Source organism: Dunckerocampus dactyliophorus, chromosome 5, assembly GCF_027744805.1.
Source record: "Dunckerocampus dactyliophorus isolate RoL2022-P2 chromosome 5, RoL_Ddac_1.1, whole genome shotgun sequence".
Taxonomy (NCBI): domain Eukaryota; kingdom Metazoa; phylum Chordata; class Actinopteri; order Syngnathiformes; family Syngnathidae; genus Dunckerocampus; species Dunckerocampus dactyliophorus.
The window spans coordinates 32,350,710-32,369,694 of NC_072823.1; positions in this window are offsets into that span (position 1 = coordinate 32,350,710).

An 18,985-nucleotide genomic window follows, 5' to 3' on the forward strand; every position below is an offset into this window, starting at 1 on the left:
AATTGGATGGATATAGATATTTTTATGAACGATTCTTTCACGTGTTCTCCATCTGTGAAGGATTTCCCCTCCTTACGATCTCACGTGCAGCCCAGTGTTGCCAACTTAGCTATTTTCTCGCTAAATCTGGCGACGTTCCAAACCCAAAATTTTCCCAAAAGCGACTGGCGACAAACATAGGGACTGGTATTTGGAGACGTAAAAGTGGAACGTATTGTTGTGCCCGCCTCACAGCAGTCACAGGCGGGGTGACACCGTCAGCTCCCGCAGCACACTATCCGCCTCTCCCGGAGTCACCACCTCCGCGATGAGCGTGTCACGGGCTCCCAACACATAGCTACAGTGCGCTTCTTGTTATAAAACATATTGCTATGCTCTCTTAAATTCTATACTTTTATTCTACTGTGCAGTAACTTGCTTCACACTCAACTCAAAACTCGGACAACTTTTGTCTCTCCAGTGAGACTCACCAAATAGCCTACCTCCCCTTCCCTTGCTCATCCAATCAGCAGTCCAGATGCATTCACGGACTTGCGGTGAATCGGATATTTCATATTCTTTCCGAAAATGCACTTTCCCTGCTTCGGTGTGTAAAAGAAAATCACCCAACTCGCAAAGGGAGCTGCATGCGGCTCCTGGGCTTCGAGTTGCCGACACCTGGTCCAGCGAGAAGGATTGCAATCAGACTGGATTAACGGTATTATGCACCACCTTTACTGGTCAGGGATCTCGACACCACCTTGTTGTGACTGCAAAGTCTCAACCATGTTGTCAACATCTACCGACACAACGATCTCTACTCACGGTTTTACGCTAACGTCTTACTGGACGAGCAGCTGGTGTTAAATGGCTCAAGCCATGCAAGGCATCAAATATTCTGCTCATAAATGAAAAAAGATTACATTTGCAATCATATATGATGTCATTTCTGAGCCCAAGCAAGATTTGGTTGGTTTTGGCCAGGCACGGATTTAAAAGGGGGTGTGGGGAGTGAACCCCCCCCCCCCCCCCCCACACACACACACACACACACACACACATACACCCCGTTTTGAGGCACCCACGATTTTTTTGCCACAATAAAAGCTAATAAAATGATAAACCATCCTAGTTTCCAGTCACCTAGTCCCAGTGAAGGTACATGTTCTGAATTCTGGGCGCGTGGTGGACGCATATGCCAGAATGCAACCGAGACGCATGCTATCCCTGAAGCCACTGTCAGGCTGATCATTGACATTGGACATTGAACGTGTGCTGTACATGGCTATTCAGGTGGAGGTGCAAAGTAAATGTTCTGGCATCATGACTGTAAGGAAAACTGTTGTCTATTCTCAATGAAAATGAACCAGAAAAGCGATCCCCAGTGACATCAAATTATACTCAAATCCTCTGAATTTACAGCTGCTTCAAATTGGAAAATATTTCAGGAAATTGAGCTAAAATGGGTTTCTCCTAGTACCGGTCATTTTATAAATAGAATGTTTTGGCTTAAACGCTGTATTCCAAGGATAAAAATAACAACAAACTCTTGAAATTAAGGACATTAAGGGGAGGGTGGGGCATTCATAAAAACCTTTTCACGCACATTAAGAAACATTAAGAAGTGTGCACTGCGTACTTCACACTGAGCCAAGGAGGGTGGTCGTGGGGGCGGGTACGCTGATGTTGAAGCCCCGCCTTCCGGAGCACCTCGGGCTGCGGGGTGATCCTCTCAGCTCGCACTGACTTCGCTAAACTGTTTGCTTCTCCTGCCCGCCGCTTTTGTGTCTATGTTACGGGTCCCAGGCGTGGGCACCGTAAGGCAGATAAATTACCTGAATGGAAATGCAGGCAGAACAGCAAAATGAGGACGACATGTAGCGTTCCCTTGCAGATTGCGTCTGACGCAATACAGGAAGTGTCTCCGTAATAGGGTCCTGCCGCAACTGAAGAGAGACAAAGGTTCCGCCTCACGCTGTACAACAAAAACTACAAATCCAATTCTATAAATGTCAACACTATAAACAACCATCACATTTCAGAAATATTAAATTCTGCTCCTTTATAGAGCATATTTTACTTCAATAAAACAAAATTAAATCTATGTGGACACCATATTTTCGAGTGTGCCACATCTACACTGGATCTCGGAGCGTGGATTTGATTAGTCCGGCGGTCTTTGGACGTTTCAAATGACTGGTATTTTTAATCGTTTTTGTCGCACCGTACATTCATCCAGCGGCGCTCAACAAACAGGCCGTTGAAGAACATTGTCACAGCTAAAGGTTTCGACTCCGAGGTAAGAAACCTGACTTTTTTTTAAACCGCAAAGTGATCGCAACTTTTACACTGCAATGTAGGATGATTCTTTAAAAAGTGCTCGTTGGGGTGACGAATGGACTCAAAACATCGTTGCCTTGTTTACTCTTTCCGCCGCAAATCACATTTTGTCTTTACACAAGGGAAACGTCATTTAAATTAGTCCTACACGCTGCTGAAATGCACACTCGGTTTCTAATGACTCCTTTAGGAGTTACACACGTCCTGGAATAGTCTGCAGACTGCACGTAAAATAAAGCCGTTTATAGAGAATAGTATGTGACCTGATGGGAAGGCTGACAGCAGTGCTGGACACTGCATATGGTGTGATTCACAAGGGCCTGACTGAACCTGTCTGCTGATATCTTCCGGGTCACCTCATGCGTGATGGTGATGCTCCGCCTTTAGCTGCAGGGCAGGACAAGACTGCCACTTTGCATCCATCAGAGGCAGCCCTCAGCCAAAAAATATATCACACCATCCCTGCCCACCACAGTGAGTGAGACATCTCCAAGAACTTCATATATACTTTACACCTGAACCATGTTGTAGTCACTATGTATTCTTTACTTGCGTATCTTGCTTGCTGCTGTAACAAGTGAATTTCCCCGCTGTGGGATAAATAAAGTACAATACAATACAAATACACTTTAAAGAGATGATATGGCACATTAGCGCGTATCATAGCAGCTCCCCCTTACAGGCTGTGAGCGGCACTGATGTCTTTATTTAAGACACCATAGACACATTATTGTTTTGTGGTCTGTGAAGTTTGAAATGACAAAAACAAACACAGCTTTGTATGGTGCAGTGATATATGCCTATACATCTCCACTTTTTTCACGCTGCCCTCAGTCTCCCCATGAATAAAATGTGTCCCCTTACACATGCTGAGAAGCACGTGTAGTGGAACCTTGGTTAGCATCATTAATCTGTTTCAGAAGGCCTGACTCAAACCAAAACCCACTCCAACCAAATCAACTTTTCCCATAAGAAATAAGGCGGTATAAAGTCTTCCAGTGATAAGAAAATGACTTATATGAGGGAACGGCTGATGGTTCAAATGGAGAAGCGGCTATACAGTGCCATCATTTCACTCGCATATACGCCTAAAATTGATTGTGCGAATAGAAAAAATAAAAAGCAGCACACGTGGGACTACGTTTTTCAACCCTTTCATTGGCATTTTGCTCCTGAAATAAGTCCATACAAACTGAACCAAAGCTGAGTTTTGCTTTCATAGCCGTCATGCGTTTCGAACACACACGAGCTGATAACGGCTGGTGGGCGGTCATTATGAGCCCGCTCCATTTCAAGGCTGACAGTCGTTGATGTGATGTTCAGGGTTTAAAGAGGGTGAAGAATGATAGTGAAAAGTTTCTACCCGAGCAGGGGCGTACAAACTTTTTCCACCATATACTAAAAAATGAAAGGATGCAAAAACACAAGAGAAAAATGCCTTTCAGAATTGCCAAAGAGGTGAAAAAGCATCATGTTAGTATGAACGGCATGTTTTTCCCCATTTTTGCTGTTGTTTTTTTTTTCCAAATATTTCAACATTCTTCTTAAATAATCTAAATAATATTATGACTTTTTTACTGTTTTTACATATTTAGCTACATTGTACGTGGTAGAGTCAATGCTACAGACAATGGGTCTGAGGGGAAACCCTTCCTTGTGGATTTTTGGAAGGCCATAGATACATGGTGTAGCCTCCCCAGGGTATAACCTATGATACATCTGTCTGTCAATTAGTTCTTCCTTCTCTAACGTTTGGAGACAGTGTATGATTTCTTTCTTATACCTACTGGATGGGTCCCTTTTAAGTTGCTCATATGCGTTGGCATCACTAATTAGACTTGTTATTTTTTCTTCATAGTCCAATGTGTTGAGAACCACTGGTGGTTTGAGGTTTCATTTGGACCCTGTGTTCAGCAGGTTACTGAGACTGAAACCCACAGCTCTTAGTCTTGCAAATGAGGTGGAGCCAGGGCCGAGCCAGAACAATAGATGCTAACGAGCCAGTGTCAGAGTCGTTCATACCCAACTCTGGGAGCGACACCTCCCTTTTATCGGAGGTGCTAATGGCGGGAGAGGATTAGACCTACTCCACCCAGGCTTAGTGTAAGGAACCAATAGGAGGAGGGTGTTGGCACACAAATTCCGCCCACTCTTACTGTATTTAAGGCCTAGGCTACCAGCACTTATTAGTTTGCTGACGAAGCACTTCGGATGAGGAGCGAAATGTCCGACACCTTCTTCACAGAAGTACAGATGACGTCTCAAGAAGCCTTTTCCTCGATGGACAACTCCTGTACGACTGAGAGCCTACACAGATGCATTGCGACATTAGCTTACATTATATTACCTTAACACGTCATGAAGCCAGCCACAGCATGTCCGACATGATGTAGTGAAAAAAAGTTCTCCGATTACATGTGGAAGTGCTGAGTATTTGGCTTCTAATTTTAGAAAAAATAAACTTGAGCCTAGCTTGTTAGCTCGCTAGGTTGCTTAACATTAATTTTTGGAAAAGTACAATGAAAGAATAGGACTGGATGAACAACTTTTTAATTTAACTCCGTTCCAAAACAATGCCAGTGTGTTTTCAAATGTTTATTGTCCTACAAATTGACACCACACGATATTATTGTCAACATTATTTGAGACCAAATAAACCGCTATGGTGATAATACTTTATATAATACAAATAATGCAATTTCTTTTAATATCTTTCACTCTGTAAAGTTGCAGAATTGGCGTTTGTGACATGTATTTTCTCACAGGCAATTTGTACTGTCTGTCAAACGTTTGCAGCATTTCTTGAAAGGCTGGCTTTTCAATGGGTGTGCCAGCATTACAGTTTTTGCCAACTGCTTACACCCAAAAGCAAATGCGTACACCAAAGCAAAAAAAAAAAAAAAAAAAAAAAAAAAGCAAACGTCTTCTAAGAATAGCTTAAACACAACGTGGCAATACACATTTTGCTTGCAATTCTTCACCACCGTTTCCTACATTACTTAACTCAGATATAAAATATGTTGGTATAATTGAGTGTGTCCAAGCTCTGCCTTCTTAGTTCTGTCGCTGGGTTGCATTGTGGAGGGGTTTATGCATCTCTCAGACCCGCATTTCATGGTGGTCCGGAGGTGGACCTACACTCCCGCCGGCCTGCGGGACAGATACTTCGCCTTTGTTGACCGCTTGTACTTTAATTGCCGAGTAAATGCATGACGCAAGAAACATTTCCTGGTGTGAGACTCTTGCTCACCACAGGGTCTGAACAGATGTGTTGCTCACATTCCCATCACAAGCGAGGAAAGTCACTCACAGTGAAAACAAAGGTATGCCGGGAGAAGTGCGCATGCATGGTGCCTTAATGGTCACGTCATTTTCAGCCTGCTGAGAGTGTCAGCGCAACACATGTAACACGTAAAAAGAGGCCTGAAATCAATCAATCTGTGGTTCCACACGCTTGAATCCCTGTCATTTCGGCCTTCTCTCTTACTTTCACTCTCTCTTTTTTTTTTTTTAATTTTGGCTGATTTGCCTCCTAATGAGGCTGCAGACTCTTGGCAAGTCATCTGATCACAGGCACTGATTTCACAGCCTTCTACTGAATTAAGTCATCTATTTTTCTTTCCCCCAGTTTGTCCCCGTTCTTTGTGCGCACCCTCATCAAGTACTCGGAGCTCATCTGTTTCACGTATGGATGGGTTCAGAGCAGCGCGGTGACCCTCACACTGTGCTCCATGCATCAGAGATCCTGGACCTCAATGGATTATCTATCGGCTCAATGAGAACATTGCTTTTCTGGATTGCTGGAGGACTCTTCATTTCATGTGCGTGAGGCTGCCCCCTCAGCCAGTAATAGCTTCAGCATCGCTGTTGTCTGTAGACATGAGTGAATGAAATTTGCTTTCTGTCTGGCAGAAGCAACTTACAGGTACATTTCCATCAGGCATAAAGATGACACTGTAGTATATTACTGTGTGCAGTTTTCTAATGGCGCAATACAGTCGTCCCTCGTTTATCGTGGTTAATTGGCTCCAGACCCGACCATGATAAGTGAATTTCCTTTAAGTCGGATTTGTTTTTACCATGTTGGAATGTGGCTCAGAGTTACCAACGTGATATCCGATCCTCACAAATACAGCGGATCGGCAGCTGATCCTGATCCTGAAGATCGGATCGGGACATACCTAGTAGACAGAAGACAGAAATAAGACTCACGCGTGTTGCTGCTGCGAATGCTTGGAAGACCATCAACATGGACAGACTTATTGGCTCATGATAGCTGCTAAAGTAGCGTCCAAAGTACTGTGTTTCGAAAGAGTTCAAGATGACACCAGCATGTGAAGTGCAATCGGTGTCAGCAGCTTCTTACACCTGACGCCAAAACAACCGACAGTGCATCATTTCAAACGGGTAAGGATGCGATGCCAACTTCATTTCATATCCCGACAGTGAATGCAGGAAATGAGGCTGCTAACAGAGAGTTTTGGCAAGTTGTCATTTTTATCGTCGTGCTGTTCCCCTTCTATGTGCACTTTTCTGATGTGCAACTCTGATGTTGATGTGCAACTGGTGGAGAACGTTTGCTCCTGGTACTTGAGTTTCCTCCCACATCCCCAAAACATGCAAGTTAGGTTAATTGGAGGCTCTCAAGTTGACTGGTGAGCAGTCCCTGGTGAACCCCGCCTCTCAGCTGGGATAGGCTGCAGCTCACCCGCGACCCTAATGAGGACAAGCGATATAGAAAATGCACGTAAAAAATAATGTATCATGAATGTTTTTGCTTCATTCCACGTGGGTTTTATCAAGAGATGTACCGAATAAAGTGGCAAGTGATCGTAAGTGTCAGCAAGCAAGCCCTTCCTGAAGTTTTAGCTATTTTGGACATTATTGTGTGGCCACAAGCGCACAATCCAAGGATATTGACAGATTCCCCGACGATTCCCCCCCTCGCGCAGGAAGTAGTAGATGGCCTCAGCTGAGGGCAGCTGGCCGATCCCCAAGTTGAGGTGGAGCAGGAAGCTCAGTGGCCCCTCAGCTGTCGCTGCCCCTTTATCAGGAGGAAGCAAGCCGTCTGTTTTCGCTCAACCAAAGAATTCTTTGGGCTTATCTTGCCTTGACCTTATTTCCCTCGGCAATGGCCGGGCTTAGCAGGTGATGAGATAAAAGGTAGGTCTATGACAAGCTGGCCCTTTCTCCGATATTCTCGTGAGTCACTCCAGTTCATCTGTTGATGTGGAATCCATCCCTTTTTTGTTTGCTCGTTTGTGCTAAAATTGCTGAAGGCTGTAAAGGATCTCGTCTAGTCCGTCACTGAGCGAGAGTGCAGTCATCAGGCCATCCAAAAAGATCTCAGAAGGGAGCCTTGGTCTGACGCTGATACCGAGCTAAAGTGCGATCAGCCCTCTGACATCCACCAGAGGAGGAAGAGCACACAGAAGAGCACAGCCTCCGCCTCGGCAAGCCAGAGGCGAGGCATACACCTGTGCCTCCTGTTGCTCATGTTGTTATTGGTGTAGAAACGAACAGCGAGCTCCCCACAACCGCATTTTCTCAAATAAAGTTGGCACCCCGGCCAAGAGGAAGCTTGGTGATCATGAAGTCACACCAGGGGAGGAAGAGCTTAATGGATGTGGGGTTCGCAAAGTAGGATTCCTTATTTATAAATGGAATGTTTTCATGGTTAGAGCATAGCGAACCTGTTTATGACATTCTAAATACGTTTTTTTTTTTAAATGATCAGATCCCTCTAAACATGAAATATCACCCCTATAAGCCGCCTTTACATCAATACAACCCACTATAGTTGACATAATAACAGGTGTCATCCATTGTAGGGTTAAGTATCGCGATAGTTCCATACATCAATATTCCGTCACACTCCGATGTTTCAGTTTTTATGGATAAGGTCACAACAGTCAGTCAATGCATCCCAAAGGTCTCAGCTGCTAGTCTGCATGGCACCCCTTAAAACACGCTTTGGAGAACTTTGAGCCAATTTCCGTTCCTCCCCTTTAAAGAAATGAGTACAATAGCTAAACCCCAGCAACTGCCATCTAGATATTGTCCCTGCAAGGATAATGAAGGAGGTTATGGATCCCATTACTCCCAGCCTTGTTCTTCTAATGAACAGATGCTTCATGATGGGTATTGTCCCCACTGCCCTTAATAAGTTCAACACTCTGTTGTGGCGGTGCTCTTAGATCTTGCAGCCACTTTTGATACTGTGGACCACTCAGTCCTCATCTCCTGCCTGGAACACTGAGTTGGCCTACGCTGCTCTGTGCTTCAATGGGTCATCTCATATCTCACCAAACGGAACATTTTTGGCAATAATCAAACAGTCGCTCCCCTCTCTTCTGGCATACCCCAGGGTTCAATCCTTGGACCTATCCTATTTTCACTCTACATGCTTCCATTCGGACCAATCATCATTATGTACACCTCCATTTTTATCCTGCACCTACCAGTAATGATCCCCTCCATAGCTTGTCTGCATGACCTTAAATCACAGTACTTTCTTGAAATGAAGGAAAAACAGAGTACATTGGACCTCATTCACGAAAATCTTCTTAAAAGTCTTCTTAAGAAGTGTACTTAAGAAGGCGCGGGTTGGAAACTGCACCACATTCACGACACGTTCTTAAGTAGGGATAATCGTTCACACCGGTGTTCTTAGGTTGATGAATGCCAACTGCGATGCCCGTGCATGTGAGCCCTAATTTGCATAGGTCACCGCCTATTATTTCCTATATAAGGTCAAAAATGTGCCGTGCGCAACAGGCAGCTGGAGGCGGAGATGGCAACGTGCAAGGGCAAGACTGAGGAGCAGCTGGACAACAAACGAAAGAAAAACTTCAATTGTACTGAAATAGAGGTGCTTTTACAAGGAGTGAGCGAACACAAGGCCACCTTATTTTCACGTGTATCCACCGGTCATCAGGCCATCCAAAAAGAGTCGGCATGGAGCACCATTGCAGGAAACATAAATGCCGTTTCCACGGAGAAACGCACCACCGCAGAGGTAAAAAAGAAGTGGTTTGACTTAAAATAGACTAAAAAAAAAGATTGGACTGCACCGGAGGGATCTGGAGGAAACGGGAGGTGGGCCATCAATCAGAAACCAAACCATTTCGGAAACTCTAGAAAATATTTACACAATCATGATGGAAAAATAAAGTCAAAATACATAGTTTGTGTGTGACAATGTATTTTTTCTGTGGTTACATTTGATTAGACGCTGCCTAATTAATACAGCAGCCCCGTGCTCTGGCTCAAGACGTGGCTGGGGGCGCATGTCGTTATCTGGGGGTGCTACGTGTGCAATAGACACACCACGTTTCATTGCGATGTTATTCTGATGATCCTGCACACCTGCAAGAACAGAGAGGGAAGCCTGAAGCCTGAAGCGGGACATCAAATATTGGTGGCTTTCAGCAAATAAATCTAATGGTCCCTTTACATTCTCTCTCTGCAGCGCACGTCCAGCCAGCCTTTTTTTTTTTTGATGAATTGGGATTTGAATATATATTTATCCATGGAGTATATTTTAGTTGTTTTGATGATAAATCATTGTTGGGATATTTTATTTGCACTACATTTTTTGGGATCAGGTTGCAAAATCCATCACGAGGGCGATTGCGCATTGAAAGTGCAAGCTTTGCTTGTGCGTAAGAGTCCTCCTGAGCGTTCGTAGAATTTGTTCTTAGATCTAAGAACTGGGAGTTAAGAACACGTTTCGTGAATGCCAAAAATCTTCGTAAGAAGGCTTTAAGAACACGTTTGTGCGTAAGAACGTTTCGTGAATGAGGCCCAATGTTTTTAGCCTTGATTCACCTCACAGTGCACTCAACTTTAACACTCCTACCCTTCTTTTCACCCCGGCTATGAAGAACCTCAGTGTTATATTTGACAGCAATCTCAAGGTCTTAGAGCAAGTCTTTTTCCTGCCAAAGGTGAAGCCCTTTTTATCAAGAGCGGACCTTGGAAAAAGTTCATCCGCTCGAGGCTCGATTATTGTAATGCCCTCTAAGTGTCACCCTCAGCGCTTGTTCTGCCAGATCGCCGGACCTTGCTGTGTGGGACGTTTTCTTGTGGGGTTATGTTAAAGACAAAGTTTATGTCCCACCGCTTGCAGCAAATATCCACGACATGAACCATGGAATAACGGCTGCAATCAACATGGTGGCCCACCCCATCCTGAGGCGTATTTGGGAAGAATTCTCACATGGGCTTGATGTTGTCCGTGCTGCACATAAACATAAACACCACACCACATAAAACTCGAAGGTACTGTACACCTGTGTCCCAGCTGGAGTTTTCGATTGTTTTTCCCGGTTTTGAAATATTGCGTGCTTATTTTGGCGCATTCTACTTGATAACACCAAGAACTATTCACAATTTTCACATTTGGAACTCAACTATGTGCGTGCATGTGCATGTGCATGTACATGTTGTGTGTGCTCATGCGTAGGAGTGTGACAATATCTTGATATTTTATCTCCCGATCGATTATCGGTATGCGCCCACCAATTATCGATCATTTTGATTTACATACGTTCGCTATAAACTGCCTCACTCATTATTAGCTCCTTTTGCACAATTGCTTGGCGGTACGCTAGGGGGCCGCCTCGCGGGAGCGGCGGAAAAGTCGTCGGAAGTCGGCGAGCGAAGTAAACGCACAACAAGGGAGAACATGGCGGACACGAGCGGAAAACGGTTGAAAGATGCACCGGCAGCCTACAAGTGAAAAGTGTGGATGCATTTCGTGTTTGACAGCACCAATGGTGGAACAAAGCTGGAGAAGGACTTTGCTGCATGCAAGAACTGTTTCACAAAAGTTACGTATACTGGCAACGCAACGAATACGCGCAGCCACCTGCAGCGCCGTCACCCACAGCTAGTAAGCCAAAAAGCCACAGCCAGACCACCGTGTATGTTTGCAAGGATCTGCGGCCGTACGGCATTGTCGAGAATGATGGGTTTTGCTTTTTGATGCGCACTTTGGGGCCACGCTACGAAATATCAAGTCGAAAACATTTCACCAAAAGCTTGTTTATCAAATTTTGTTGGTTCCCTCAAAAAGCAGGTAGATGCACAGAAATGGTGTCACTGTTTATGAAATAAGCTGTAAGTTTGTTACTGAACACAGTCACTACCATAGTGACTGTGTTGGAAAGACACTCATGTGTTGTCAGGAATACTGCAATAAAAGTGTCTTAAGAAGACATTTGTTGACAGGAAGTGTTCACGTGCTGTTGTCACATCACCACCGGATTGTTGGTGAAGAAAACCGCTGGTTTCCTAGCAGCATGCAGCAATTAGAGCACGTGCAGTCACTCACTGACACACACGTTGTTGTGTCTGTATTTTTTGATTTTGAAAACAATGTGTCAGATGAACTCCACAGAGACCCCAGCATGTATCTTTGCAGATGAAACGTCTATGTTTGCATGTTATGCTCATGCAGACGCATCCTGGGTGTTCTGTAAGTCGCAACACATTCCTTGGAAGCAACACTTGTCTTTATGGTGCTGTGAGGCCTGAATGGTGTTTTTGTAACGCCTCCCCGTGACGCCTTTCTCTTCCTGACTCAGGCATTCTTCTGATGAAATGGGAAACTCTCTCTTAGCTTCTGGTCTTTCTCTCTTTTTTAGCTGCCTGCAGGCCACCCCATTGAGCTTACCTCAAAGATGTAACACTGTTTCCATATGCGAGATATCTTCTTGGAAGGACAGATGCTCTCGGGATATCCTAGCTGTCTCCCAAGGTTTTGTCACTCGTCTGCAACGTAACTCTTGAGAACCTTTTTGATCCACTCAGGCATCGCTCCAAGTGGCGAGAACAGAAATGGGTTCAGATCACCTTTCGCGATAACGCCTAGCTCAGGAGTCGGCAACCCGCAGCGGCTCTTCAGCCTCCTTGTTGCGGCTCCCTTTTCCGAGCTTTGAGTTTTTGAGTTCAGTTTTTAATACTGAAATAGGGGAAATGAATATTTTCGAAAAGAATGTGAAATATCCGACTCACCGCAAGTCCGTGAATGCATCTGGACTGCTGATTGGATGAGCAAGGGAAGGGAGGTAGGCTATTTGGTGAGTCAGAGTTTTGAGTTGAGTGTGAAGCAAGTTACTGCACAGTAAAATAAAAGTATAGAATTTAAGAGAGCATAGCAATATGTTTCATAACGAGAAGCGCGCTGTAGCTATGTGTTGGGAGCCCGTGACACGCTCATCACCGAGGTGGCGACTCCGGGAGAGGCGGATAGTGTGCTGCGGGAGCTGACGGTGTCACCCGGCCTGTGACTGCTGTGAGGCGGGCACAACAATACGTTTCACTTTTACGTCTCCAAATACCTTTGTCGCTTGTCACACAAGAGGGTTTGCAAAGTATCCAGAGCATCTATTCTTCGAATTAAAAAAACAAAACAAGAAATGATTGATAAAATGAATGGCTCCCTCTGCCAAGACGGTCAAGGCCGAGCTCAACAGAATGTTATTATTGATGGCAATTCAGCACAGGCATCAACGCTATCAAGCAAGCAACACTCATATGCAAGAGTGTGAATTGTGATGGGCTTTTTGAATTGATGTTGAATTTGGCTAAATGTTGTTTTCATTATAAACAAAATGATTTCAGAGTAGACCTGCACACGCTTGCTGCAGTTTTGTTGAATTTTGTTGCTGCAACAGGTAACATTTAAAAAGAGATTACAACTTTGACAAGTTTACAAGGTGTGTAATGTTTTATGGCTCCAGGCTAGGAAAAATGGCTCAGGATGCTGAAGGTTGCTGACCCCCCCCGACCTAGCTGGAGAAAGATTCGAAAAGCAGAACTACGGATGACTTCATTTTCATGACGTGCTTCAAGTTACAAAAAAAAACAGAAAAAAACAAACCCAAATAGAATTGGACATGTTCAAATGCAAATCGGTGTTAAAAAATCAGATGTGAATAGATATCATATACGGTATCATCAATCGTATACTGTATGTCATGCTGTTTCAAGGTTGAATGCAGCCCATTAGCAGTGAAAACAACCTGCACAAAAAGCTAATTGTATGCTTTTCTTGCCGAGCTTAAGCATTTTCAAAGATAAAAATGGCTAAATGAACTGAAATGCAGTCGTCCCTTGCTACATTGCTCCCTCACTCATTGAGTTTTTTCAAAAATGAATGAGCTCACTCAATGCCCGCCGTTTTTTATAATACATCCCTCTCAAAACCCACCATTTTTGACCATTTTGACTGATTTTTCAAGGCACACAGAATATTGTGTTCTAGATATCACATAGTAGAACACAGGTGTGTTTCAGCAAAATATCAGTTCTCAACAAAAAAAGGGAGAAAAACAGCTTTTTAACAACCGTGCCACAAAACACAAACAATGGTTTTACGTGAAAATAACAATTTATTTACAAATATAACACCGTCAACTATTTACAGTTTTCACATTTGGAACTGAACCGTGTGTGTTGTCGCATGCATTAAAATTCCCCCTTCAATGATGGCTTGTGTCCACCTTGGCTGCTGGGGTCTCTGTGGAGTTCATCTGACACATTGTTTTCAAAATCAAAAAATACAGACACAACAACGTGTGTGTCATGGCTTGTGCCGCTTTTTCTCCTCTGCGCGCCTCTGCACATGTGACAGCCTGCTCGTACAATTTGCTCTGGATGTGAACGCGGCACTCACCGGTGTAGCTGGTCACAGCCGCTCGCCGCCACCCGTGTACAGGGTTTGCCAATGGCAGTTTGTCGCCTCCCATGTGTGGCGCCCATCACACTGAGGTGCGCCACCATAAATTGTCTGGGCGGCACCTCCGCTTTCCATCTTTTTGTTCCGTTTTTTTTTTTTGTTTTGTTTTGTTCTGTCAGCATTGATTATTGACATTTATGAATCGATTATTTCCCACACTCCTAGAATTGATACCGGTACATGGAAATTATCGCCAACCCTAGTCGATATGCTAAGAAGTTACGGATAAGCATTTCGAGAATAAAGTGCATCTCAGTTTTGTGTTATACAGTCGTCCTGTAAAAGTTGTGTCTCGAAGGTCAACATGTTTGCTGTGCTCTAACTATGAAAACATTCAGTTGATTAATATTGAATCCTACCTCGGGTCAGGTCTGGAAGTAGGTAACCTTGATAAACGAGGGACAACTGCACACCCTTTAGCAGCTAATAAATCGTTTGATTTTTCTTTGCAGATGAAACTGTTAAGGATTTTCTTACCACTGTATGTACATGCTCTTTATGTTGTTATCTGAAGTTAATCAAACAGTCACTGTGACTTCTTGTTATTCAGTAGTGTTGTAAAGTGGACTGAGGAAAAGCAGTTGAGTTGACCCCCGTGCATGGGCTTGGGGAGCAGGTCATGGGGCACATTACACCAGCGGGTGAGGTCAGCTGTTTTCTGTCAGTCCACTTCCTAAACTAATCATGACTGATAACGTAACTGAACTCATCACATCCATTCCTGTGGTACCGCCCATCTGTGACAATAAAAGAAGCACGAGGAGAGTGTCCCAGCAGAGAGTGTTGCAGTGTGGCACGGACGCTCTCTCCTCGCGGGTGAGAAAATCCCAAATTTTGTTTTCTGTGTCATTTTGTTGGTTCCTTGGTGGTTGGGGTCAAGTTCCCCTGACAGAAACCCATCGAAATGAATGGTGGCAGCCAGACTCAACTTTGAAGAAAGAAAATTCATTTGAAAAAAATACCAAGGGACTTGTTTCGTGATGCGTGCGATTCCATTGCTTCACGTTGTCGGCAGCGTCTGGACTAGAACGGACACCAGCTTTAGAACAGGCGGTTACAAAACAATAAAATGATGCTTCAATGAAAATGGAACGAATTATAGTAAATGCCTAGTTTAAAATGATGTGAAGCGTGTATATGTTGCAGGTCTCAGTATGAGATCCCATGAACCAGATTATAGTTCTGCTGGTTGTGGAGGGTGTAATGGCCTGTTAAAACAGGGATAAATAAGTGAGACGTGCAAGCGGTGTCTTCTCCATTAAGCCACCTCAGCAGAATTTATTTACATTCCATTAATAAACATTGACATGCAATAGTACGTTCTTCTGAGTCATCACCACATATCGTATCAAATTTTCTCCAAAATAAAGTCAATATTTCTCTTATCAAAATAAGACAATTGCATGAATAAAGACATTTTCTTTCATAGTGTGTAATGATAGTCAGCAGACAAGCTTCACGTTTTAAGCAACCTTTTATAACAACGTGGCAGAGCCGTAAAACATGCAGTGTGCTCACTCTAACAGTCACTTCCTGGAACTCCCCCTTATAGGCGGGACCTGTCAATCAACTGGAGTATGACGTATCACAGTACAAACTTTTATAAAGCACTATTCATATAATAATAGCCTATTATATGACATCTCCCCTTTTAAGAACACAGTGGTATCTCTAAGTCAAATATAACATTTAGGTGTGATTTTTTCCCCAAAATAAGATGCAATGAAAATAAAACTTAAATCAAGTTAGACATAAATGTTTCTTTCACTGCAATAAGCAATTTCCTTATCTAAAATATTATCACAATTGTCACTTAACACAGAACTTATCAAGTATCAATGCTTCCCGTTCCCTCCCCAAAAATACAATAAAGCCTACAAGTCCAGCTTAACTACTGGCCTGCTGACCCGGCCCGACCTGGTCATCGTCTGAGTCGGCGGCCGTGTAGGGGACGAGACCATACCTGGGTCTGGAGGGACAGTCTCTGGTTCAGCAACAGTCTCAGACTGGAAACTCACCCCAGTACCTCCGGTGGATGTGGGTGAGGTGGCCTGGGCAGGCTGGGGAGGTGGTGCTACACGGAGGTGGCGGCGGTTCCTCCGAAGCACAGTCCCCTTCTGGGTGTTGATGAGGTAAGAGCGCGGGGTGTCACACGCTCTCGAGACCACTGCTGGCATAGTCCAGCCCTTCTCTTGATCGAGCTTGGTGGAGATCCTGTGTCCTGGGTGAAGGGCTGGGAGGGGTCTGGCACCGTGACGGCGGTTGTAGTAGAGGGCCTGCAGCTCCTTCTCCGTAGCGTCTCTTTCTCGGACGGTGTCCAGATCTGGCCATTTGGGCTGAAGGTTGGCCTCCAGTGTCGGAAGAGTTGTTTTGATTTTTCGGCCCATGAGAAGCTCTGCAGGGCTCACGCCTGTGGTGGTGGAGGGAGTTGAGCGAAAGCTCATGAGGGCGAGCAGAGGGTCTTTTTGTTTTAAGATCCTCTTGGCGGACTGAACCCCTCGCTCTGCATGTCCATTCCCTTGGGCATGGTGCGGGCTTGAGGTCATGTGCTGGAAATCAAAGTCTTTTGAAAATTCCTTAAATTCCTCACTTGAGAATTGAGGTCCGTTGTCTGATACTACCTCGTCTGGACAGCCAAACCTTGCAAACACGGTCTTCAACTTTAAGACGACCTGTGAAGCAGTGATTGTTGGCATGTGGAGTATCTCCAAGAAGCGGGAGAAGTAGTCAGACACTATGAGGTAGGTGTGTTTGTTATGTTCACAGAGGTCGACTGCGAGTCTCTGCCAGGGTCGTTCAGGTAGAAGTGTTGGAATAAGAGGTTCCTTTCGCTGAGTGTGCTTCATCTCATGGCACTCCTGACAGGACTCAACCTTCTGTTTAATTTCAGATGAGACGCCCGGCCACCATACAGACATATTGGCCCGCTCCCTGCACTTTGACAGACCTTGATGTCCGTCGTGTATCCGATTCAGGATGTCTGCCCTTAGAACGTGTGGTATTACCATGCGGGTTCCTCTGGTGACAAACCCGTTTTGTTCTGACAGTTCGTTTCTGATGGGGAAGTACTCTCTGACTGCTGCTGGGACATTGCTTATATAGTCCGGCCACCCTGACCTGATGTACTGCAGCACCACTTGCAGGTCACCATCAGCTGCTGTGGCTGCTCGATTAGCCTCCAGTCTACGTGGAGTGGCTGGCGTGCACTCGATGACGGCAGCTACATAAGACTCCACCTCTGAGTGAGTGTCAGTCTCCTTTTCCAGGCACGGTAGTGGACTCCGTGAGAGGGTGTCGGCCACTGTCAGAGTTCTTCCCGGGGCGTATTCAGCTGTTGGCTTGAACCTCATCAATCTCATAAGGAGCCTCTGACATCGTATTGGAACACTGTCGAGGTCCTTCTTGTTCATGAGCGGCACGAGTGGTTTGTGGTCGGTGACCAACTTGAAGTCATCAAGGCCACACAGATACTTCCCAAATCGCTCACAGGCCCAGACGCTTGCCAGACATTCTTTTTCAATCTGGGCGTATATAGTCTCAGCCTCAGACAGTCGTCGTGAACAGTACGCCACCGGCTGCCAACACCCGTCATGCAGCTACAGCAGCACTCCGCCAATGTCATAGCTGCTGGCATCAGCCGAGACTGCAGTGGGTCGGTTCACGTCGTAAAACTTCAGGACTGGAGAGGTTGACAGGATATCTTTCATGCACTGGAAAGCTTCCTGCTGAGCGTGGTCCCACGTCCAGGCTGTCTTGGATTTCAACAGTTCATATAGTGGCTGGGCCACTGCCGACAGGTTGGGAATGTATTTCCAAGGTAGTTGAACATCCCTAAGACACGCTTTAACTCCTGTACGTTCTGTGGCTGTGGAAGCTCACGGATTGCCGTGACTTTATCCGGGTCAGGCTTGACACCAAACTTGTTGATCACATGACCGAGGAAGCGGATCTTGTTCTGTCGGAACACACACTTCTCTCTGTTCAACTTCAAGCCGGCTGACTCTATCCTCTCCAACACCTTATCGAGGCGCTGGTCGTGCTGCTCCGGGGTGTCCCCATGGACCAGTATATCATCCATGTAGATGGCCACGCCTTCGAGGCCATTCAGGGTCTCAGCCATTTTCCTTTGGAAAATCTCTGGGGCGCTAGTGATCCCGAAAGGGAGGCGTTTGAAGGCGTACCTCCCAAATGGTGTTATAAATGTGGTTAGCTTGCTGCTTTCTGGACTTAGAGGGATCTGCCAAAAGCCTGAGGCCGCATCTAACGATGTGAATACGGTGGCGCCGCTCAGCTCTGCAGTGATTTCCTCTGCTGTAGGAAGGACGTACCTCTCTCTCCTCACAGCTTCATTTAGCCGCTTTAAGTCCACGCATATGCGCACTTTTCCATTTTTCCTCGGAACGGGCACCATCGGCGCACACCAGTCCGTAGGCTCTGTCACTGGGTCTATTATGCCGTTCTCCTCCATGCGCTGGATTTCCTCCTTCACTTTTTTCATGAGGGGCAGGGGTACCCTCCGTGCCGTATGCACTGCGTACGGTTGAGCATTCTCTTTCAATAGGATCTTAACTGGTTCCGTTTTCAGAGTTCCATGCTCCCTGAACGCCTCGCGAACTTCTTCAATGCACTTCACCAAGCCCATTGTTGTAGCTGTGTCTCTGATCAGCAGATTGTTCGCATTCTGGCCACGGATTACGTACACTGGGAAGGAGTAGAGGTTATCTTTGTACTTTGTGGTGGCTCGGAACTTCCCCAGACAGTCCAACTGACCACCAGGGCTGCACAGTGTGACATTAGGATGCTCTAATTTCTTCCTGGGGGTTAAACTAGTAAACGTCTCTTCACACATTATGTTTGTATCAGCACCCGTGTCGATTTTGAATCTGACCGATGTTTCCCCTATCACTAACTGTACAGTCC